This window comes from Somniosus microcephalus, chromosome 4 (assembly GCF_052327205.1).
Source record: "Somniosus microcephalus isolate GS21.2 chromosome 4, FLI_Smic_1.0, whole genome shotgun sequence".
Taxonomy (NCBI): domain Eukaryota; kingdom Metazoa; phylum Chordata; class Chondrichthyes; order Squaliformes; family Somniosidae; genus Somniosus; species Somniosus microcephalus.
The window spans coordinates 333622098-333644195 of NC_140990.1; the positions used below are offsets into that span (position 1 = coordinate 333622098).

Consider the following 22098-nt stretch of genomic DNA (forward strand, 5'->3'; position numbering starts at 1 on the left):
TTGTTGGTTTAAAGTTTCGTTAAAATAAGCATGTTTGTTTTCCTTTTGTAAACTTCTGTTGGAGAATTTGCAAAGAATTCAAAAAGAATCAGTTTGAAAGTCGATAGCCCTAAATTATCAGATCATTTATATAATATGCTTAATTTATAGCATTTTCTAGCAAGTAACCAGAATTAATGCATTATTTTTATAAACATTTAGTAGTCTTGTCAGGAAGTGCATTAGGTTAGCATTACACTTCACATGATAATTATGGATGAAAAAGACTTCAGTTCATCTATCCAGAAACCCCTCAAGTTCCCCCATTGCAGCATTCAGTTATTAATGTTTCCACAGCTTTCGCCTCCAGTACTCTTATCTGGGAGCCCATTTCGTATATTGATTGCTCTGCCTGAAGAACTACTTGCTAATCTCAGTCCTAAATTTGCCTTTTGCTATTTTGAACCTCTCCATTCTTTCCTACTTTCAATTTAGTTTGAAGTAATTTTCCAATTTGCCTTTTCAATACCATTTACTCTCGCATATGTTTAAAAGCTCATCTCTCAAACACTTCCTTTCAAGGCTGAAAAGTTCACGATTCTTTTTCTTTGCCAGTGTTCGAGGCCAGGGTTACAATCAGCTTTATGACTCTCTGCACTGACTCCACAACTTGAATTTCTCCTGTGTGTCTGTGTGATCAGAGCTAGACACAATTCTTGAGGTGTTTTAAGAATTTTTGTTGCCGTGGGACATTTTACTACATTAACAGCACTATACAAATGCAAGTTGTTGTTGTTGTGGTCTTAACATATAGCACTATAAAAGTTGAGCAGGATTTCCTCTGACTTTCTACTGATTTGGCTATATAGTTAAACATTATGTATTGGTGTGAGTGTATATATCTGCGTGTGTGTACAGGATATAATATAGCTATGCATTATATACACATGCACATATGTGTATCTATGTCAATAAGTATAGGTAGCTAATAGATTTATCCATTTTGATGGCACACTGGCTGTCAGTTATGTATTTTTTTGCAAAATCTTGACCGCCAGTATCAAAGTGGATAAATCTTTTAACTACGTATACATATTGTCAGTAAATATACTATAAAATAATGGGGCACTCTGGTATTTGAGGAGCTATATTTCTGTTTAAAAAAAATTAAGCAGCAGACTAGGTATTAAAGTACCTAGTGGTATCGCATAAAGAATTAAAGGGAATGTTGGAAAGCATTTCTTTACATGGGGCAGCTTTTTTTATATTTGTTTATGGGATGCAGGCGTCACTAACAAGGCCAGCATTTATTGCCTGTCTCTAGTTGCCCTTGAGAGAGGTGGTGGTGAGCCGCCGCCTTGAACTGCTGCAGTCCGTGTGGTGAAGGTGCTCCCACAGTGCTGTTAGGTAGGGAGCTCCAGGATTTTGATCTAGTGACGATGGATCGGCGATATACTTCTAAGTCAGGATGGTGTGACTTGGAGGTGGTGGTGTTCCCATGCACCTGCTGCCCTTGTCCTTCTAGGTGGAAGAGATTGCGGGTTTGGGAGGTGCTGCCGAAGAAGCCTTGGTCAGTTGCTGCAGTGTATCGTGCAGATGATGCATACTGCAGCCACGGTCCGCCGGTGATGGTGGGAGTGAATGTTTAAGGTGGTGGGCGGGGTGCCAATCAAGCGGGCTGCTTTGTCCTGGATGGTGTCGAGCTTCTTGAGTGTTGTTGGAGCTGCACTCATCCAGGCAAGTGGCGAATATTCCATCACACTCCTGACTGCCTTGTAGATGGTGGAAAAGCTTTGGGGAGTCAGGAGGTGAGACACTCACTGCAGAATACCCAGCCTCTGACCTGCTCTTGTTGCCACCGTATTTATGTGGCTGGTCATAGAGTTATACAGCACGGATAGAGGCCCTTCGGCCCATCGTGTCCACGCCGGCCATCACGCCCTGTCTAATCCCATATTCCAGCATTTGGTCCGTAGCCTTGTATGCTATGGCATTTCAAGTGCTCATCCAAATGCTTCTTGAATGTTGTGAGGGTTCCAGCCTCCACAACCCTTTCGGGCAGTGAGTTCCAGACTCCAACCACCCTCTGGGTGAAAAAGTTCTTTCTCAAATCCCCTCTAAACCTCCCGCCCTTTACCTTGAATCTATGCCCCCTAGTTATTGACCCTTCTACTAAGGGAAAAAGCTCCTTAGTATCCATCCTATCTATGCCCCTCATAATTTTGTACACCTCAATCATGTCCCCCCTCAGCCTCCTCTGCTCCAAGGAAAACAAACTCAATCTGCCCAGTCTCTCTTCATAGCTGAAGTGTTCCAGCCCTGGTAGCATCCTGGTGAATCTCCTCTGCACCCTCTCCAAAGCTATCACATCCTTCCTGTAGTGTGGCGACCAGAACTGCACACAGTATTCCAGCTGTGGCCTAACCAGTGTTTTATACAGCTCCATCATAACCTCCTTGCTCTTGCCTTCATTAGCCGAGGCATAGAATATAAGTATCCCATATGCCTTTTTTACCACCTTATCCACCTGTTCCGCCACCTTCAGGGATCTGTGTACTTGCACACCCAGATCCCTCTGACCCTCCGCCTTGCCTAGGGTCTTACCATTCATTGTGTATTCCCTTGCCTTGTTAGTCCCCCCAAAGTGCATCACCTCGCACTTTTCCGGGTTAAATTCCATTTGCCACTGTTCCGCCCATCTGACCAACCCATCGATATCGTCCTGCAGATTGAGACTACCCTCCTCGCTATTTACCACCCTACCAATTTTTGTATCATCCGTGAACTTACTGATCATACCTTTTACATTCATATCCAAGTCATTAATATAGACCACAAACAGCAAGGGACCCAGCACCGATCCCTGTGGTACCCCACTGGCCACAGGCTTCCAGTCACAAAAACAACCTTCGACCATCACCCTCTGCCTTCTGCCACTAAGCCAGTTTTTTATCCAACGTGCCAAGGCACCCTGGATTCCATGGGCTCTTACCTTCTTGACCAGTCTCCTGTGTGGGACTTTATCGAAGGCCTTACTGAAATCCATGTATACCACATCCACTGCGTTGCCCTCATCCACACACCTAGTCACCCCCTCAAAAAATTCAATCAAATTAGTCAGACATGATCTTCCCTTGACAAAGCCATGTTGACTATCCCTGATTAATCCTTGCCTCTCCAAGTGGCGACTGATTTTGTCCCTCAGAATTTTTTCCAATAATTTTCCCACCACTGATGTTAGGCTCACTGGCCTGTAGTTCCCCGGTTTTTTCCTACTCCCCTTTTTGAATAATGGAACTACATTAGTGGTTCTCCAGTCCTCTGGCACATCCCCTGTGGCCAGAGAGGTTCTGAATGTGTGTTAGAGCCCCCGCAATCTCTTCCTTTGCCTCACACAGCAGCCTGGGATACATTTCGTCCGGGCCTGGGGATTTATCCATTTTTAGGCCTGCTAAAACCGCCAATACCTCCTCCCTCTCGATGTTAATGTGTTCGAGCCTATCACAGTCCCCCCGCCCTATTTCTATGTCTACATCGTCCCTCTCCATAGTGAAAACAGATGCAAAAAATTCATTTAGAACCCCTCCTACATCTTCCGGCTCCACACACAGATTGCCACTTTTGTCCCTAATGGGCCCTATTTTTTCCCTAGTTATCCTCTTACCCTTAATATACTTATAAAACATCTTAGGATTTTCTTTTTATTTTGCTCGCCAGTGTTATTTCATGGCCCCTCCTTGATCTCCTAATTTCTTTTTTAAGTATCCCCCTGCACTTTTTGTACTCCTCTAGGGCTTCCTCCGTCTTTAGCCTTTTGTATCTGCCAAAAGCCCTCCTTTTTTTAAAATCCATTCTCGTATATCCCCTGACATCCAAGGTTCCCTGTGGTTTTTGGAACCACCCTTGACCTTTACGGGAACATGTTGCCATTGTATGATCTCAATCTCCCTTCTGAAAGCCTCCCATTGCTCCGATGCGGATTTTCCTACAAGTAGCTGATCCCAGTCCATTTTGGCCAGATCCTGCCTTATCCTATTCAAATCGGCCTTCCCCCAATTTAGAACCTTTATTTCCGGCCCATCCCTGTCCTTTTCCATGACCACCTTAAATCTCACCATATTATGGCCACTGTCACCAAAGTGCTCACCTACTAGCACTTCTTCCACTTGGCCGGCCACATTCCCTAGAATTAGGTCCGGTACCGCCCCCTCTCTTGTAGGACCTTCTACATGCTGGCTCAAAAAGCTCTCCTGGATGCACTTTAAGAATTCTACACCCTCTGTGCCTTTCACACTCTGACTATCCCAGTTAATATTGGGGAAGTTGAAATCCCCCATTATTATTACCCTATTATTTGCACATTTCTCTGAGATTTGCCTACATATCTGTTCCTCTATCTCCCCCTGACTGTTTGGAGGCCTATAGTACACTCCCAGCAAAGTGCTTGCCCCCTTTTTGTTTTTAAGCTCCACCCATATGGCCTCATTTGAGGAACCTGCTAATATGTCATCCCTCCTTACTGCAGTAATTGACTCCTTAATTAATATTGCTACACCCCCTCTTATACCCCCCCCCCTCTGTCTCGCCTGAAGATTCTGTACCCCGGAATATTGAGCTGCCAGTCTTGCCCCTCCCTCAACCATGTCTCCGTGATAGCAACAATATCATGCTCCCATGTGTTTATCAACGCCTTCAGTTCATCCACCTTATTTGCAAGACTCCTTGCATTAAAATAGATGCCATCCAGCCTTGCCCTTGTATATTTGCCCTGGTCCAGTTAAGTTTCTGGTCAATGGTGACCCCCCCCCCCCAGGATATTGATGGTGGGGGATGTGGCGATGGTAATGTCATCGAATGTCATGGGGCGGTTGTTAGACGCTTGCTTGTTGGAGACAGTCATTGCCTGGCACTTGTGTGACACGAATGTTACGTGACACGAATGTTACCTGCCACTTATCAGCCCAAACCTGAATGTCGTCCAGGTCTTGCTTCATGCAGGCAAAGACTGCTTCATTATCTGAGGAGTTGCGAATGGTACTGAACACTGCAGTCATTAGCAAACATCCCTACTTCTGACCTTTATGATGGAGGGAAGGTCATTGATGGAACAGCTGAAGATGGTTGGACCTAGGACACTGCCCTGAGGAATTCGTGCAGCGATGTCCTGGGGCTGTGATGATTGATTGACCTCCAACCACCACAACCATCTTCCTTTGTGCTAAGTATGACTCCAGCCAGTGGAGCGTTTTTCCCCCCGATTCCCATTGACTTCAGTTTTACTAGGGCTCCTTGATGCCACATTGGTCAAATGCTGCCTTGATGTCAAGGGCAGTCACTCTCGCCTCACCTCTGGAATTCAGCTCCTTTGTCCATGTTTGGACCAAGGCTGTAATGAGGTCTGGAGCTGAGTGGTCCTGGCAGAACCCAAACTGAGCATCAGTAAGCAGGTTAATGGTGAGTAAGTGCTACTCGATAGCACTGTCGACGACACCTTTCATCACTTTGCTGATGATTGAAAGTAGACTGATATGGTGCTAATTGGCCGGATTGGATTTGTCCTGCTTTTTGTGGACAAGACATACCTGGGTAGTTTTCCACATTGTCGGATAGATGCCAGTGTTGTAGCTGGAACAGCTTGGCTAGAGGTGCAGCTAGTTTCTTTAGCACAAGTCTTCAGCACGACTGTCAGGGCCCATAGCCTTTGCTGTATCCAGTGCGCTCAGCCGTTTCTTGATATCACATGGAGTGAATCGAATTGGCTGAAGACTGGCTTCTATGGCGGTGGGGACCTCTGGAGGAGGCTGATATGGATCATCCACTCGGCACTTCTGGCTGAAGATGGTTGCAAATGCTTCAGCCTTGTCTTTTGCACTCACGTGCTGGGCTCATTAGAATGTAGAATTCTCTGCTGCAAACAGTTGTTAAAGCGGAGACCATTCGTTCTTTTGAAATAGTCTCGTAAAATAGAGGAACATTTAAAAAGGAGCAAAGAAAACGGGATTAGAGGAGTTGACTTGTGCAGACTTGATGGGCCAAATGGCCTCTGTCTGTGTTGTAACATTCTATGATTAAAATGCAGCATTTGGTTCAGAATTATGAACCCAAAATGCAACTTCAGTTGTTGCTGCCCATGTTGTCAAATGCCTTTTGTAATTGGTGATAAACTAAATAGACATGCAAGCTGCACCGTGGAGATAAAAGGAATCTTCCATCCTCCCCCCCCCCCCCCCCACTCCACTCGATGATTCAGTGTTTTTCTTAGTAGCAGAAATAGTGTTTTTATTTCCAAATGGTTGATTTGATCCTAATTTGTAGCTTTGGCTTTGGCTCCATCACCACAACTCGGTCAAAAAAAGTTCAGCATCAATGTATGTATGTTTCAATACATTTTTAGTTCAAAACTCTGCCAAAGAGTATGTGGCCTTTCTAACATCCAGCAGTTTTCCAGTGTCACAAATGTGAAGTACAGGTGAAGCTCATCTTTCTATCAAAACTTGTGCCCCCCCACTTCATCACTGCATCTAACTCCCTCCACTACTCTACTTGCAAGACCATTCTAGATATTAATCACTGCGTGAAGTGCTTCTCGACTTCCTGACATCCCTCCTGAACTTGCATTTTACTAGTTTGTACCGATGTTGTCTTGAACAGATGTAATTTAATTTGAAATATTTCTGTTACTTACCTCCAAATTCTCCTCTAGCGATCATCAAGGCTAGGACGGCATGTTTTTCCAATCTTTACTCAGTGTAGTCGTCAGACAGTGGAGAACACCTTGTGGCTCTTTTCTGCCCCATTCCAGGACTAAGGTGCTTACCTTCTGCCTTACTGAATGCGGTAATCAGAATTGGCCTGATCAGAGCACTATACAGCTTTAGCAGGAATGTTTCAGCATGACCTCTACAGTTATGATGTTATCGCTTAGGACTCTGGTTGCTTTAGGTACGTAGTAACAGGAGTAGGCCATTTAGCCCCATGAGCCTGTTCCGCCATTCAATGATATGATATGGGTGATCTGTGCCCTAACTCCATATCCTTCGTTGTTTGCTGCTCTTCAGTGATTGGATTTCAGAGAATCAGAGAATGATACAGCACAGAAAGAGACCGTTCAGCTCTTTGAAAGAACTATCCCATTAGTCCCACTCACCTGCATTTTCCCCACAGCCCTGCAAATTTTACCCCTTCAAGTATTTATCCAATTCCCTTTTAAAAGTTATTGAATCTGCTTCCACCACATTTTCAGGCAATGCATTCCAGATCATCATAACTCATTACGTAAAAAAATTCTCCATCTCCTTGGGTTCTTTTGATAACATGCAAAAGAGAATACAGGTACAACCCCGGTAATCTGGCACCCTCGGGACCAGGCCGGTGCCGGACCATTGAAAATTCCGAACCACTGAAGGGTTCCTTGTACTGAAACCAAAATTCGAGGGGGGAAGTGCAACGAGGACTTTCTGGAGGCCGAGCTGGTTGCAGTACTGGAAGTGCTTACAAGTGGAATAGACACTTCGCCATGCAGTCACAGAGCATAATTAAACCCAATGGCCTAGAAATTGCCAAGTCAGCATGGTTTTATGAAGGGGAAGTCATGTTCGACAAATTTGCTGGAGTTCTTTGAGGAAGTAACGTATAGGGTGGATAAAGGTGAACCAGTGGACGTAGTGCATTTAGACTTCCAAAAGGCATTTGACAAGGTGCCACACAAAAGATTATTGCTTAAGATAAAAAAAATCACAGGATTGGGGGTAATATTCTGGCATGGATAGAGGATTGGCTATCTAACAGAAGGCAGAGAGTTGGGATAAATGGTTCATTCTCAGACTGGCAATCAGTAACTAGTGGTGTTCCGCAGGGGTCAGTGCTGGGTCCCCAACTCTTTACAATCTATATTAACGATTTGGAAGAGGGGACCGAGTGTAACATATCAAAGTTTGCAGATGATACTAAGATGGGAGGGAAAGTAGTGAGAGAGGAGGACATAAAAAACCTGCAAGGGGACAACGACAGGCTAAGTAAGTGGGCAGAGATTTGGCAGATGGAATACAATACTGGAAAGTGTGAGGTTATGCACTTTGGCAGGAAAAATCGTAGAGCAAGTTATTATCTTAATGGCAAGAAACTGGAAAGTATTGAAGTACAAAGGGATCTGGGGGTCCTGGTGCACGAAACTCAAAAGGTTAGTATGCAGGTGCAGCAAGTGATTAAGAAGGCCAATGGAATGTTGGCTTTCATTGCTAGGGGGATAGAATATAAAAATAGGGAGGTATTGCTTCAGTTGTACAAGGTATTGGTGAGACCGCACCTGGAATACTGCGTACAGTTTTGGTGTCCATACTTAAGAAAGGACATACTTGCTCTCGAGTCAGTACAAAGAAGGTTCACTCGGTTAATCCCGGGGATGAGGGGATGGACATATGAGGAGAGGTTGAGTAGATTGGGACTCTACTCATTGGAGTTCAGAAGAATGAGAGGCGATCTTATTGAAACATATAAGATTGTGAAGGGGCTTGATCGGGTGGATGCGGGGAAGATGTTCCCGATGATGGGTGAAACTAGAACTAGGGGGCATAGTCTTAGAATAAGGGGCTGCTCTTTCAAAACTGAGATGAGGAGGAACTACTTCACTCAGAGGGTGGTAGGTCCATGGAATATGCTGCCCCAAAAAGCTGTCGAAGCTACATCATTACATAAATTTAAAACAGAAATAGACAGTTTCCTAGAAGTAAAGGGAATTAAGGGTTACGGGGAGCGGGCAGGAATTTGGACATGAGACTAGGTTCGGATCGGTCATGGCCCTGTGGGTAGCGGAGCGGGCCCAGGGGCCGTGTAGCCTGATCCTGCTCCTATTTCGTGTGTCTAATTCTGTTAGATTCAGGAGATGGTTCTGTGATAGTAGATTGGCGGTTAGGATCAGATCAGCCATGATCTTATTGAATGGCGGAGCAGGCTCGAGGGGCCGATTGGCCTACTCCTGCTCCTATTTCTTATGTTCTTATTGGGGCGCCAGCCTCGCCAGGGCGCTAAAAGTAGCGCCCCGGAAGCATTCGCGGCCGCCCGCTGGAAAGGGGAGGGGCCTTGTTCAGCGCGATCTGGGGCCCGGCTGGGCCCCCGAGGATCGCGAGTGCCGGCAAAAGAGCCCGGCACCGAGGAGAAGTGCCGGGCTCTTGGAACGCAGCCGGCACTCCGCCGGTTTTAATTCGTGCCAGACCACTGAAGGTGCCGGATTACCGGTGTTGTACCTGTACTTATTCGAGGTGTTGGTGATCCAACCGCACTGTCAAGTTGGCGACAAAGTTAAATTAATAATTGACGCAGATGTCTAGTGTTAAAAGTGACATCAATCTGAAAATATGGCACATGAAGGCTTTAATGTTTAAAAAAATCTCGGAGTATTCATTAAAAACTATCAATGAGGAAAAGTTCCAATCTAGTTATCCCAATAGATTTTGCAAATGTCTGAATGTTGCAGTTACCATTCACAGTCAACGCTTTACACCAGAGATGTTCTTGTAATTCTGCCAAACTAAGCAGGCAATTAATTTCCGAGGGAGTTCCCATTAATTGTTATGAGAGCCTTTTCCAATCTTTCTTAACGTAATACTCAATTCCTCCTAAATGCTGCCTTAGCTGCATAATGTTTGCATGTACTAGTATTGATACAAGAACATAAGAATTAGGAGCAGGAGTCGGCCATACGGCCCTTCGAGCCTGCTCCGCCATTCAGTAAGATCATGGCTGATCTTCAGCCTCAACTCCACCTTCCTGCCTGATCCCCATATCCTTTGATTCCCCTAGAGTCCAAAAATCTATCTCTCTCAGCCTTGAATATACTCAATGATTCAGCATCCACAGCCCTTTGGGGTAGAGAATGCCAAAGATTCACAACCCTCTGAGTAAAAAGGGTGTACTTTGATCTTCCTGCAGCTTTTCGATGTATAAGGCCTGTGCCTATCGATAGATCTAATGGATGTTCCATAATGATTCCCAAAAGATTCTTTCCTAGAGCTTTTCCTTTCTCATCCCCCCCCCCCCCCCCCCCACCAATACAGAGTTAAACCTTCTACATCATTATGGAGGTTATACATTTGCCTGAATTCACTTCCTCCTTTGACTGGGTCGGAATGTTTTTATCGGGTTGGAGTACACCTCCGACCCGAATCCGCACTTACCTTCAGGGTCCCGGGCTTCGGAGATCTCGGATCTCGGGCCTGCAGGCGTACACATGCGTAAAGGACCCTGGATCCCAGGGACGCAGGCGGTTCAGAAGCAAATAGCCCAACTCTGCACCAGCGAAAGTGAATTTTGAGTGGGTGCGGATAATCCGTCGAGGCGAACCTTGATAGATCGCAAGTTCCGGGTTTTCGCACATGGCAGAAGCCTGGAACTTGTAGGGCCTTTCTGAAGGCTTCCAACATTGGGAGCACAAAATCTGGGCTATAGTGTCTTGATAGGTACCCATATCAACATTGCAAATTGGTTCTTTAGCGCCCTCTACCAAAGCCTCAAAGAATTTTGGTTCTGTTCCTTCGTTCTCAGCAGTGACTTTTACAGACCTGAGACAACTCTGGCTTGAAGGTTTTCCAATTATTGGATACCCGCTTGTTTGACTTTGTGCCTAATTTGTTGGCTGTAAGTACATTGATATTCCAAGTGCCTGTAAATTCTCTCCCTAGTTGTCGTAACGTGTCATTCTCTTCCTCGGACCATATTGAATTGGCCTTGGGCGGTGGCTTCTTGGGGCCTGCCGTCTCAATTCTCTTATTACAGCGGGCAGGATGTTTATGCCTTAAATGCTGGACAAATCAAATGTTATTAGTAAAAGTCTTTGAGCAAACTTGGCGGAGACTGCTGTCGCTGTCTCTACGGGACCGGTGTATATTTAGTGTAACGATAGGCTGTTGATTGATGACCACCCATTTTACCACTTTTAGCGCAAATAGTTATAAAACTGAAGTGTGCCATGTCTTCCTCTAAGATGCTGCCTAACTGTGGTCACAATATACATTTCGTCACAGTCCTGCCAATAAAGACAATCCACTGGATATTCAATTGATCTACCAGGGATTTTATCATCCTTGGAGAAATGACTATGTTATATATTTAATCTGTTACATCTTCCAAAAACTACCTGCTGCTGTTGCCCTCAAACATTACTGTCATCCCGTGGAATTATAATTCAGAACTGGCATAGTCATGGGTTTTTTGTTGCTTTATTTCCTGTCTAGTGGAACCTTGCCTGTATTCATCAACTTGCTCATGATGACTGCCAGCACTTTGTAGATTGGGCACTTCTCCTCAATTAGCACCCTTGTATATAATGTCTGTAACTAGGTATTTATTGGTTTGGAGCCCTTTATAAACGTGTCTGGGGTGGCTATGTCATAAAGAACAATTTTAGAATGCTTGTGATCCTTGGCTCTCTCTCTTCATAAAGATTTGTGCTGAAAGGCTAAAATGCTTGTACATAACTCCTGAAAACAGAATGGGTGCGCCAGATGCACCTGTTCAACACACTGGTCACATTTAGAGCTTTTTGCCTATTTGGCTTAAGAGGGATTTTGGGTTAACTTATATTAAGATGGTGACTTAAATTTGGTGCATGAGGGGTTAAATCCCTACAAGGATTAGATCGATTAGCTGAATCCAGAAGCAGCGGCTAACTGAATTGTTTCTCGCGTACCATATTAGTTTAAGACAATGGGGTTATTAATACATTGAGCTCAGCATGAATCCTAGCTGGTCAGGTGATGTAGCTTCTGTTGGGGGAGGAGGGGATGGAGAAGCGAATTCTTTTGAAATGCTGGTTTTACTCGGTAGTGCAATGAGCTCATTCCTAACCGAGCTGGAAGTTTTTGGCTTCCCCTCTAGCTGGAAAGAAAGTCAGTCAGTCTGAAGCCTAAGTGGGGAGCAATCCGACAGGGAGTGTACTCGCTTCCTAAGTTTCATGTCATCTAGTTTCAGTGATTGCTAGTCTGTAGCGTAGTGGTTATGTTCCTGGTAATCCAGAGGCCTGGACTAATGATCCAGAGCTGTGAGTTCAAATCCCACCACGGCAGCTGTGGAATTTAAATTCAATTAATTAAATAAATCTGGAATAAACAGCTAGCATCAGTAATGGTGACCATGAAACTACCGGATTGTCGTAAAAACCCATCTGGTTCACTAATGTCCTTGAGGGAAGGAAATCTGCTGTCCTTATGCGGTCTGGCCTATATGTGACTCCAGACCCACAGTGATGTGGTTGACTCTGAACTGCCCTCTGAAATGGCCTAGCCAGTCACTCAGTTGTTCAAGGGCAATTCGGGATGGGCAATAAATGCTAACCTTGCCAGTGACACCCACATCCTGTGGGAAAATTGAATCAAACCCATGAACAGTAGTAGAGTGGCATATGTTGTTTTCTGTATTACAAGGAGTGATCTGGAATAGACTGAATTTCAATGGGAAAAAAACTTCAGCCCTGTATAAAGTAAACTAGTTTTTTGGCTTAGTTGGTTTTATCTCTCTATAGTATTTATATCAGTCCACCTTCTGAAAGATGAGGAGAAACTCCTGTGGACACAAGATGTGCTTTACACAACAACAAAGAGTCTTATTGTTACATCCCCTGGGCACTGTATCGTGTACCTAGATAATGGGCAGTAAAAGAAAACCTGAGAGTGTACTTCCAGAACACTTTACTAGACTATTCTTACGCAGTTCTTTCCAACTTCTTTATGACCATAAAATACTTTTAAGAAAAGATGTTTGTCTATTTTATAATGCTTTCCTGAAATTTTATAAGGTGGCTTGATATGCTATGTGAGCATTTTTGATCTTTTTAGAAAGGTTAATTTTAAAATCTTTTACGTTTGTTAATGTGAAGTCAGCAGTGCCTCGATTATCATTTCAAGATTAAACATGTACTGTACTTGAATATAAGCTTAAGTCAACGACAGTATACTTATGACATCTTATTACAAATAGTGCATTCACTTTTATAATATCCTTTCAGCTTAACTGCACTTGCTTTGTTTCATTTGTTCTGTTGCAAATATAAGAGCCATGAATTGCCTGGGGATTTTGGAAGCCTTTTCATTATTATGTAGCTCAAGTTATTAGTTTTATGTTGAACTCTTTGTTTTCCTGATATGTCTTGAGGCTTGATCTCTTAAGTATATTGTCATCCTATTAATGATATGTCAGTGTGACGCCTTTCCTTCTGGGCATAATGCATTCCATCCCACCGCGTGTCAGAACAGCATAATGATTGCCACCCAAAAATTGGACTTGCCCACTGTTTTTAAATCTGTGGGCAGCTGAATCAGTGATCAATTTAGCATGTTACCTTAGTCTTCACATCTTTTACCTATTGTATGCAAATTACAATGGATTGTTTAAAGTTCAAAAAATAAATTTCTAAAGAGTCTTGTAAAACGTTGTTGCTGGGCAAGCGAGTATTCAGCTGCTGCTGCTTTTGTCGGCAGGCAGCAACATAACCCATCAAGTATTAAAATACATTACATTTAAAGCTGATCTGTGCTCTTCATCCTCCATTCCCCCAAATCCAAGAAAAATGAAAGTCCAAGAGGAGAAGGGACAAGAAAACAGTATCCCAATTCAGAAAATCTCTGTTCAATTTGTACTGTGTAGTAGCTCTTCAGGCCTTTGAGTGGCAAATAAGTAATTGGTGAAGTTATGAATTCGGTGCAAGATGAGATTGCAGTTTCCAAGATGTCAGTTCTTCCAGTTGACTAAATGGTGGTTTTGAAAGACCAGCTAAAATGTTAAGATTTGTACTGGAAGGCCCTAATTTGCTTAATAAGAGTCTTGGTAGCTGTTGTAACTTGTATAAAAGTTTTGCTGAATAATAAAGTAGGTTGGAAAAAACTTGTATTCTCAGTTGTTTTTACATTTTGGTGTAAATGAAACTACTTTCCTGAAAACAGTTGCCACTTGTACCTTTTTAAAAATATTCTCACTGGCTTATTAAGGTTTTATAATAACCTGGCTTTGTGTCTGTTTACAATAAAGTCTGAATGCTTACTTCAGTCAATGATGACCTAATATCTTTTTGAGCAATAATTACATTGGAGGATGAAGGCTATTCAATGGATCAGATTACATGGATTTTCATCAGGCGTTTAATGAGATTTTCCAACTGAAGCTTATGAAGAAAAATTGCCGTGAATTTGATGGCACGTTAGCAGGATTGAAAATTGGTTTGGCAGTAGAAAGGAAATGGTGAATGGGCAGTAGTCTGAGAGGTGGTGTAGAGGGAAAAGATATTCGCTAATGAATTTCCACTATTCATCCCCTTGCTACAGTACTTGCATTATATAGAATGATATGGAAGAGAGTACTTTTAATATCAGCTTTGACACCGGGTATGTTGTCAGGTAACTGGAATTCAATGGAATCTCTACAAAAATTCAGTAGATGAGGTAAGCGAAGGAATGCCAAATGGAATTTACAGTGGTGGAATACAACGTAAGAGACTTTCATACAGAAAGGTGTAAAATGCAATGGATAGATGTTCAGAAGTGTAAAGAGACTCCGTGCGGTTATCAACTAATCCCCTTAACATATTCTTCTATCAGAAGTATCAACTAGGTCAGTTAAGTACTGAAGTATATTTTGGATTTTTTTTAACTTTAGGTAAAAATAGCTATAACCTTGAATAACTGGTACGGCCATATCTGGACTACTGTGTGCAATTCTGCTAACAATCCAATTGCATTGCAATGGAGAAGGTTCAGAGGAGAATGGCCAGAATTATTCTGGGATTTAAATTTATAAGTTGGAAGGAAAGGCACACGGTGTTCAAAATACTAAAAGATATGGATAAGTTGATTATTAGGCTGATTGCAGAAGACTGCATATTTTTTGGTATTTAAATATGAAATGTAAAATAATATCAAAAGTAATTGTAATCTGGTTAACTCCTTTTTATAAAAAAAAAGACTTGAAAAAATACCTGGTTAAGGAAGGAATTGACGCTGAGATGAATAAGTGTAGTTCTAGATGATCAAATGCTATGAGGGAGACTGGGCATTGTGAATGTAATCTGTAGAATGCAACCTGTAGAGTTAAATAATGTAAATTGTCATCCTATTTGCCCAATCAGTGTTGAGGGTCAGAGAGGGGTTTTTCTAGAAGTACCAGTGATTAATTCACCTCACCGAAGAGTAAGACTGAGATCAACATTGACCGTGCGGCTTGCGATGGGTCATTGGGAAGCGTATAGCCTTTCTTCTGTACTTTTGTTTTTATTCTATACTAGCTGATGACATGTGGAATTGCACGTAGCAGTCAAGGTCAGGTCAAGTGAGATTAAAGGATGGGGGATCATTGGACCAGGTTGCAGAGGGCTTGGGTGGGATGGCTGTCGGTGCAGGGACCGGGTGTTAGGGCTTGGGTGGGATGGCTGTCGGTGCAGGGACCGGGTGCTAGGGTTTGGGTGGGATGGCTGTCGGTGTAGGGACCGGGTGCTAGGGCTTGGGTGGGATGGCTGTCGGTGCAGGGACCGGGTGCTAGGGCTTGGGTGGGATGGCTGTCGGTGCAGGGACCGGGTGTTAGGGTTTGGGTGGGATGGCTGTTGGTGCAGGGACCGGGTGCTAGGGTTTGGGTGGGATGGCTGTCGGTGTAGGGACCGGGTGCTAGGGCTTGGGTGGGATGGCTGTCGGTGCAGGGACCGGGTGCTAGGGCTTGGGTGGGATGGCTGTCGGTGCAGGGACCGGGTGTTAGGGTTTGGGTGGGATGGCTGTCGGTGCAGGGACCGGGTGTTAGGGCTTGGGTGGGATGGCTGTCGGTGTAGGGACCGGGTGCTAGGGTTTGGATGATCAGCCATGATCTCGTTGAATGGCGGAGCAGGCTCGAAGGGCCAAATGGCCTACTCCTGCTCCTATCTTCTATGTTTCTATGTAATTCAGTCCCCATTTTAAAATTCGACATTCTGCCCTTGCTTTATAATAATAAGTTTGATTTTATCTAATCCTATATTTAGAGTTCAAAACTTGCAGCAGTTTGGAAAGCAGAGGTAGTGGGTTGGAGCATAGGAATTTCTCCGCAATACAGCCTGAGTTGCCGGGAAATACTGAGGTGCCGCAGTGCCATTACTGGTGGAAGAGTTGATTTACAGAATGATGTTGACCTAGGCAATTTCCATTATAAATGTAGACTTAGGAATTTATAATATAAAAAGCTGACACAGTGCGACAAAAATGTGATAGCAGCAAGTAAGGTTTTGTAATCGGGAGGTGTGCACAATTTATAAAAAAAAAAAAAAAAAATGCTACACTTGATACTTGTTATCGGGGCTACAGTTTGAGTCTGGGTGGTAAAATGACGTGCAGTGTCACAGTCCAAAACTCACCCCATTGTTTTCCATGAATAGGGTAAGGTGTTTTAAAATGCATTTTGGGTCAAAGGTCACCTGAGACTAGCTTTCCTACCGCCCCATGCGGGTTGATACTGAACTGTGCAGCATTGGTAATGATTATGTAACACCTATGAAATTCCTTTGTTTGCTATATAAGACCAGGATTGCAGTGATGTGATTTAGAACCAAATCCAAATAAGCTAGCAGTGTTGTAGGTTTGTACCTGTTGGTAGTGGACTTGGACTATTCAATGTTCCTGGCACTGTATCCTGTTGCCTAATGGGTGGGTTGGGGGCAGGGGAAAGAAAGTGGAGATTATGGCCGCGATTTTACTAATGGAGGCGTCTTGAGTGCGGGTCCGCTGCTCGGAGGCTTTCCGACCTGCTCCCAGCAGCCGCCTCCCAGAAACAACCATTTTGCATTGATTAGCCTCGTTACGGCCAGTGTGCGGGTCCCTCCAGGCAATCGCTTGGAGGCTGTCCGTTTCTTGCGTCTAATGACGCGTTGTTTGAAAGAAAATTTAAAGGGGCCATGTCCCCTTTGGGAAAAATGTCAATGTGATGGTTTGGTGCTGTAGCATATAGAAAGGGGAGTTGACGGCGTCTTCTGAACAAAATTTAACGAATGAAATTGCTGGTAATGTTTTTGCAGAAAGATTTTTTTTTTTTTTGTATATCTCAATTTATAATTGACTATGAAATGAAAAAGATGCCAGATTTGTTCGTGTCATTGGCTTAGTGATATTAATGCTTTTTTCTCTTAAAGGTGTTGGCTGCTGCAGGAACGGCAGCCCCAATAACTAAGGCTGCACCCAGGTTCAATGAGGGCTCTCCATGAGGGAGTTAGAGGGTGTCAGGAGCTCTTCTTCCCTGGAAACGGAAGGAGGAGGCCTCCTCAGCAAACCAAGGCAGCTTGGCTGCAAATTGCTGAGGTGAGCTCGAGGTCTGTGTGCAGACGCACTTGGGTTCAGTGTGGAAAAAGGTTTAATGATCTACTGAGATCACCTAAAGTGTTGCCTCTGTGTTCTGGGAAATGGAAGTTCAAGAGTGAGGGCTCAGGGCGATTTCCATGTAGAATGTTGGTGGTGACACTGAGTGCAAACCACCGTTTATTGGACAGATAATGCCTGGGGTTCTGAGAATGTCGGACTTATATTCATCTCCATGTGCCAGCCACCTGTGGTTGAAGCGCAAGATTGCGCAAATCTGGCATGGATGATGCATCCCTTGTTTGACGGCCAGCAATGTGGTCGTCTGCTGCTGGATTGGCCACATCCGACTCCGCAAGGTGTCACTCCTCATCCTCTTCATCTTCCTCCAAAGAGGCTGTTTGCTGAGCCACTTGTTCATCCTGCAGCGCTGCTCTTCCTCCGAATCTGACGACCAGGATGAGAGGATGTAAATGGTTCCCATCCTGTCGTTATAGATTTCAGTTGAGGCAAGAAACTTGCCAGCGCACACTCAGTGGCCTGAAATTATTCCAATCAGTTCAAACAGCAGATGTGTGTCAGCTTGACCAGTCACAAGGTCAGTAGATTGGCAAAATCTTATCTCAAACCTCCAACAACAAAGTTGTTGCATTTGAATGTCAGCCATGTTGTAGGAGTGCTTTTAAAGCTCTGCACCAATAATCACTACAGATCATGTCCTCCACCAACTCGTCTCCTTGCAGCAGGACTGTTTCTGACAAGACGGGAAACAGGAGCCAGAGGCAGGAAAATGGGAAACCTCTGTCAAAATAGGATTATCAGGGCAGTTAACAGGCTCTTAACTGCCTTAACTACCTGTCCCACCAGTTGGAGTCAGGTCAATTTGGAAGCAGCCGAACAGACACTCTTGGGGGTGGAGGCGGGTGTCTGAGGTCATTTTTTCCGATTTTTACCAGCTGACACGCCTCCAAATCCACCTCCTCAGGGCTGGTAAAATCGCACCCTATTTGTGTAGTGCTATAAAGTCGGCATCATTCATGGCAGGAATCCAACTTTATTGTGCAAAAGCTGAGCCATTTTTGCTTCTGAATAAGGAGTCCCATATTTATATAGGGTAACAGACAATGGACAAGGTGTTAAAAGGCAAGTCATTCTTTCAAGTAATTCTGATGTAAATTGAGGGTGAAAACTGTCACTGGAACTGCTACCATAAATTCACTGCCAAGCCTTTTTTGTTAAGCTCTTGACTCCATTAAGCCATCAATATACTTCATGTGGTAAAGGCAGGATGGTACAGATGAAAGATTAATAGATGCCATTGAAGTTGATGAAAGGTTATGATGTACATCTTCAGCTGCCTTGCCAAGATGATGTATCGCCATGATCTGTACAGTGTGATTTAAAACCGACTTTGTGAACTTTTGCAGCAGTCAGATATTTTTAGGACATAGTGTGAAGAAGCGAGAGATATTTTGACTGTTACTGACTAATTATCGTGGGACCCTTTTTTGAAATAGAAAATATACTAGGAAGAGAATAATGACCAGCAGAAGAAGAATCAATGTAAGATTTTTGAAAAGAAATTGTTTTGGAAAAAAATGAGCAGAACCCGAGCTGGATTAGGCGCCTTGCCCAGAAGGTATACACCCTAGAATTAAAGACGTTAGAGAGGAAATAGCAGAGGGCCATTCTTTCAATCTCCTTAAATAGGCAGATTGTTCCACTGGGATCGGTAGTAGCCAATGGTAACCCCTTTGTTCAAGAAAGGAGAGATGGATAAACTAGGTAACTTATAGTTACAGTTAGTCCGATGTTGCTTGTGGGCAAACTCGTTCAAATCCATAAATTCAGATAAAATAAGTGAGAATTTAGAAATGTGCAGGTTAATCAAGGGCAGCCAGCATAGATTTGTTAAAGGCAGGTCACGTTTGATACACTTGAGGGTTTTTTTTTTGAAGTGAATGGATAGATGTGGTGTCTGCATTTTCAGGAAGTGCTTGATGAAGTGCTTTCTGAGGCTAGTTTAAAAAAAATTAAAAAAAATCAGGCATATGATACAAGAGGGAATTTAGCAAGATCTTGACATTTTTCTCCGTAACTGCAATTTCTGTGTTCCAAAATAAGGGTCGAAACAAAAATAAAACGATCAGTAAATTATGTTTCACAATAATTAACTATCTGTTGAATTGTCTTTTGTGTCTTTTTAATGCCTTCATTAAGTTTTTACTTGAATACTGAACCTCTTCCAAAAGCCTGGGCTTGAACATGATCTTTTAATCTAAAACAGTGGTGCTGTTGCTTGAATTCACATTGTGCAGCCTGAGCATGTGCAGTGCACCCAGTTTCCCAGGATGCATCGGTACCATTCAGTCAGCTGAATTGTTGGAGTATTTTTCTTTAGCTTTGAGCAGTTTCTGATGAGTTGGTTTTTAAAAAATTCTGTTGACTGCTTTTTAACCCAGACTATTTTATACTGGTGTATGCGAGTAAAACAATAGATTATTGCACACTCTTTTTGTGTTCTATAAGCTTTAGAAAGATACTTAATCTAAAATTTCTGACGTTGTCCCATGTTGGAACCAACAACATAGGAAAGTACAGGGAGGAGGTTCTGCTGAGAGAATATCAGGAGCTAAATTAAAAAGCAGGACCTCGACGGTAGTAATCTCAGGATTATTACCTGAGCCACGTGCAAATTGCCATAGGGATAAACAGATCAGGAAGGTGGTTGAAAGACTGGTGTGGGAAAGAGGGGCTTCATTTCTTGGGACGTTGGCATCGGTGCTGGGACGGCTGCACCTGAACCATGCTGCGACCATGGTCTTGACTGAAAAGATAAATAGGGCTATAGGTAGAACTTGAAAACAATAAGTGGGGGGGGGAGGGGGAGAAGATGGAGGGTTCGGCTAGAAATAATGGTAAAACTGATAACCGAAAGATGAGTGCAAAAAGAAAAATGGAAAAAAAAGTTCAGATAATATAGGAATTAATAATAGACATGATATTAATCATATACAACTGCATGTAGCATAAAGAATAAAACCAGTGAATTAGAAGCACAAATTCAGCTCAAAGGGTATGAGGGCATGATGATGTAGCCATTGCAGAGACCTGGCTACAAGCTAGGCATGAATAGGAGCTTAATAATCCAAGTTATAAGGTCTTGAGAAAAGACTGGGAACTGGGGGAAACGGCAGTAGTTGCAATATTGCTAGACAACAAAAGTACAGCTGTTAAAAGAAAGTATATCAGTAAGGGCGAGCGGGCAGTGGAAACACCGGGTAGAATTAAAAAGAAACAGCAAGGGATTCAAGACTCTTGGGAGTTGTCCACAGACAACCTGATAACAGTAGTGGGATGTATAAATATGGAGATCGGAGAAGCATATAACAAAAGATAAAGTGGCTAGATGGGAGATTTTACTTTTAACATGAGCTGTTTTGCATCGATCAGCTTAAGTTGTAAAGGCAATGAATTTCTAGGGAGTATCCACGACAGCTTTCTGCAACATTACACTTTTGAACTGACAAGGCCATACTAGATTTAGTAATGAGTAACGAGCCAGAATAAATAAATTACTGTGACAGTAAGGGAGCATTTTGCAAAACAATTACCATAACATGATGGGAGTTTGAGAAGGAGAAAGATCCCAACAAACTAATGTTTTAAACTTGATTATGGCTGACTTTGAACAATACGTTGTAAGTTGCACACATTAAACTGGCTGAGGTCAACAGGTAAACCTACAGAAAAACAGTGGGAGGCATTCAGATAAGTATTTATTACAATACGCGACCAATACATACCCCTAAAGAGCAAAAATTCCACTTGTACAGTCAAGCAATCATGGTCAGCATTTGTGGTAAGTCGCAGTATAAAACGAAATGATGTGACTTAGACAAATGCCAAGAAAAGTGGTAATCTGAAGGACTGGTAGAAATATAGAAAAGAGGGACAAAGAAAATATTGAGAGCTACTACAAGGGAATTTGAAGAGAAAAAAAAAGGCAACAAAATAAAGGCTAATAGTAAAAGTTTTTGTAAATGTATTATTGTGAAAGAAAGTGGCTCTGGAAAGATGTGTGCCCATAAAGATGCATGCGGTTGATATAAGGTCATGACTGATTTATTAAACCAAATGCTTTGTATCTGTTCTCAAATGGGATAAAATAGTGATAGAAGCAAAACTGAAAATAAATCAAGGGAGGATCTTAATGAATTCAATACAAGTTTTTTTTTAATGGTAATGGAGAAAATAATGAGACTTGAGGTAGATAAATCTCCAGAACCTGATGGTTTCCACCCTAGGATGTTAAAAGAAGTAGGCGAGGAAATTGCAAAAGCGTCAGTTGTAATCATTCAAAGCGCTCTCGATTCAGGAATTGTGCCGTTAGACTGGAAAATTGCTTATGTCACTCCCATTATTTAAAGAGGGTGGGAGAGAGAAACCAGGTACAGGAAACTTTGTGCTATACGGGACCGAGCTGTTGCCGTTCCCTCAAAACTGCCGGACACTCCAGCGCTAATGTTGAAAGATACGGAAGCTTTTGAGCTCCGTATCTGTCAACAAATCCTGCAACAGCTTCTAAACAGTCATAGCGTCTCTGTAGCTTAGCAACAGCTTCAGCAGAGCTTGACTGTTGAGGAAAAAAGCAACGAGAAGAAAAAAAACTTAACAAACGGCTCCTGATTTTTGCCGGTGGCTCGAGCATTCCAGACAGTTAGCCTCCGGATAACACAAAGTTTCCTGTACTACAAGCCTGTCAGTTTAACATCAGTTGTGGGGAAGCTACTAGAATCTGTCATTAGGGATAGAGTGACTGAGCACT

The 22098-nt window shown here is 43.2% G+C and overlaps 1 protein-coding gene across 5 annotated transcripts in view; it reads left to right on the plus strand.

The window, feature by feature from the left end:
- ptpn4a (protein tyrosine phosphatase non-receptor type 4a) overlaps nt 1–22098 on the plus strand; it is a 264046-nt gene that overhangs the window by 139754 nt on the left and 102194 nt on the right. The gene's annotated exons all lie outside the window — the stretch shown is intronic.